Source organism: Wolffia australiana, chromosome 3 (assembly GCF_029677425.1).
Source record: "Wolffia australiana isolate 7733 chromosome 3, ASM2967742v1".
Classification (NCBI taxonomy): Eukaryota; Viridiplantae; Streptophyta; class Magnoliopsida; order Alismatales; family Araceae; genus Wolffia; species Wolffia australiana.
Window position 1 is genome coordinate 10656034 of NC_135837.1, and position 3483 is coordinate 10659516.

Here is a 3483-nt window from a genome sequence, read left to right on the forward strand (position 1 = left end):
TACTCTATATTCTATATTTAGTGATTAAGGGAAATTTTAAATTTTATTATATAAGTCTAACGCCAAATCAACGACATATTTACGTGCATTTTAGGCTTATCAGGCGCCAACCGAGAGGGGCAGCCCAATGCGCCCCCTCGCATTCTATCCTCTGACGCCCAAAGGTGGTGTGTCACCACCTCCTTTGGAACCCGGACAGACTGCACCCACCGCTAGGGTTGTCGCCAGGCATCCGGACCCCGCAGAGACACCCACGCCCGCTAGGGACGAGTACGATCCCCTAGCAATTCCTCCCCATCACTAGGGACCGCGTCTCCCAGTGACAATGGGGAAAGGGCAAAGACAAGTCATCGCTCTCATGGTACTGATACTGTGAGCAAACCTGCATGTCGGATTCCTGCTACATTAGGTTAAGGAGAAGGACGCAATCGAGGAAAGCCCAAGTGATGGAGGACCATCCAAGCGAACCAGCACTGGGCTGCAAGCACCCGCACCGTGCAACCCGAGCCAGTGCAAAGGATCCACAATTCAAATACACAGCGTGAGGTTTGTTCCTCTATTTTATCATGAACTCATACCAGTCCACTGCCGCGCATTTAGTTCATGTTTGCTTTCATTTTCTTTTGGCGACTACCCACGCATATTCGGGGGTTCCACGCACATTCTTTTCCACATCCTTTTTTTAGGACCGTGCCGGCCCTAGGGTGGTGCCTGGCATGAACTCATGCCAAGCAGGATTAGGGCATTCCTTTCCCCACCCTAAAAGAGGGAAGAGGCGCCCCATGTTTTCTCTCAAGAAATTTTAAAGAAGAATTATGATTTCATGAGGATTCCCTCCTGCCCCCTTCTTCTAACTTCCCCATTCCACGCTCCTCTTTTCTCTTCTCCTCTCTTCTCTTCTCTTTCTCCCCCCCCACCATTAGAAGATTTCCAGGCTTGTTGTGCCCACTCTGCCTCTTTGTTGTTCTCTACTTCTCTTCTAACAGGGAATCCCTCCACCGGTTGCTCAAATCGCCAAGGAAGAAAGGGGGAATTCATTCACCCATCCCGGACGAGCGCGGAGCCCCGACCGACGCCAGGGGAAGAAGAATAAGTTCATTGTGCTGCAGATCACCCTCGATGGTCAAGACTCCTCTTCTGCGACCACGAAACCAGTGATCCCGACTCCTCGTCCGGGTCTTCAATCGGAGTGAGGCTGACTTCTGCTCCGGGAAGATTGCTGGGGACCTCGGTCTCCAATTCTGCCCACCACTTTTGAGTGACCCCACTCACCGTCTCTGCTTGGCTGACTGAAGGACCACACCTTCGACCGGACAGAACCGGATTCCACGAGCTAGATCCGGCACCACCGAGCCACGTTACCGGATCAGACCCACATGGCCGCCAAAATTTACTAAAACCTTTGGTCGTAGAATCAGGCCCTTCGGCAGCAGGATCTGCACCCCTTCGGTCCAATTCCCTCGGTTGTGGCCTCCATCAGCGGTCAAGTGCTCTCGTCAATGCTCAGACCCGGCGACCCAGCCATCCCACGGCGATCCTCCTCAGGTTCCCTGACCAGTTTGATCCGTCAGCCCGATCGAAGCGCACTGTGACTGGGATTCTGTCAGTGAGAATGAATGCTTAACTGCAATATAATGGCCGTACTTGCTCAAGCGATCAACTACTACCATTATCTAGTCAAATCCTTCTGATTTTGGTAACCCTTCCATAAAATCCATGGTGATATCTTCCCATATTTGACTAGGAATTGGTAAGGGTTGGAGCAAACCCGCAGGGTTAAGAGTAGAAGATTTGTGTTGTTGGCACACTTGACACTGGTTGACATATGCCTTGATGGCCTTCCTCATTCCTGCCCAAGATACTTGTTGTGAGATTCTTTTCAGTGTTCTTAACTGTGGCCATCCCGCAACCCCCGGGTCATGGAACGAAGGAGGGGGAGCCATTGGGAATCGCCGGCCACCATCACCGGTCAATTATCCGCCCCGCTCCAAAATTCCCCCGACCCGACGACGTATTCTGCCACGAAGGGCGCCGACTGCTGTCCCATCCAATGAGGAGCCAAATGGTTGAATCTCCGCTGACGGGGTCTAGCCTCTTCCTGCGACCGCAGGAGCCTAATCCCCAACCCAGGTCAGCACACTGCTCTTGATAACATGATACATGAACCTATATTTTTATACATTTCAGATGTTTTTAGTATTATTAATTTATTTATCATGTTATTATTTGAACTAACCAAATATTTATGCATTAGCTAGAAATTCAAACTTTTGCACATTATGATTATTTTTCACCAACTTCATTGACTTCTATGAAGTCAATCAGTTTGATTACTGATGAGTATTTTATAGTTCCAAATGTGCAGAAATTTACAGGAATTAGAAGATATCATTCTTATGAAATTGGAGGATTTTTGGGAGCTTAGTGATTATCAAAATGGGCTGCAAATGATGAAACGGTATTGTGCATTTTTAAAGGAGATATCAGAGGGGCTTGGACCATGACCTGACCCACCTATTTGGCCTGCAAACACCTTACAAAAGAAACAAACTGGAAATTACAAGGCAAAGCTCTCAACCAATGGAGAAAAAGAGGCAAAATGGCAAGAAAAGAGAATGGATAATGTCCAAAGGCGTGTATGTTATTAATTCTCACAATGAATAAATAGACTTTTTCTCCCTCATTTTCCCTCATTCTGGACATGCTCTAGCAAGTGGCTGGCCAGCAGGACAAGGCATTTTTCAGAATCCAGGTAGTTCAACCTGCTTAATGAAAGTTTATTGAAGTTTTCTCTCAATCTCGTCTCTTTTTTGCATTGAAAACCACCTGATCCAGGCAACATATAAGGACCCATACTTGAGAGGAAGCATTGAGGGCTCAGTAAACTTGCATTGAGGCGTTAGGATCTTAGATTTCTACTTTCTCCATCATTTCCCATCCATTTACCCTTAAAATCCATCACTTTCCCACTCTAAACACTCATTTTCTCTACTTTATCTCTCTAAAATAGTTTTTTCTCTCACTAGACCTTCATCAATATCTCTAGTTACTCCCCTAAAAATTTGATAAAAAATCTCCTTCATTTGCACATTCAAATTCTATCTCAAACTTCTTCTACACTCTCTTCATTTTCTCTCTCTATCTCCTCATTTCTGCCCTTTCTCTCTAGAATCTGTTCTTTCTCTCTCTAGACCTTATACATATCCAAAGTTCATCCCCTAAAAATTCCATAAAAAATCTCCTTCATTTACACCTTCAGATTCCCTCTCAAACTCTCTGTACACCATCTCTACATTTTCTCTCTCTATCTCTTCATTTTCACTCTCTATCCTCTCATTTTGACATTTTATCTCTCTAAAAATGTTTTTTTCTCCCTCTAAAATATCTCCCTATATCTCTCTAGATCCTCATGCCTTCCCTAATTCGAATCCCAAAAAATTGCATTAAAATATCATATTTTTATGATTTCAAAACTCAATTTTT

General features: G+C 45.4%; 1 long non-coding RNA gene across 1 annotated transcript; it reads left to right on the plus strand.

Annotated features, from left to right (window-relative positions):
• The first annotated feature begins 286 nt into the window (after window positions 1–286).
• Window positions 287–2683, plus strand: LOC144700907 (uncharacterized). Its single transcript, XR_013580892.1, has 2 exons — window positions 287–2130; window positions 2352–2683. It is a non-coding gene; the product is annotated as an uncharacterized LOC144700907 (long non-coding RNA).
• The last annotated feature ends 800 nt before the right edge of the window (window positions 2684–3483 follow it).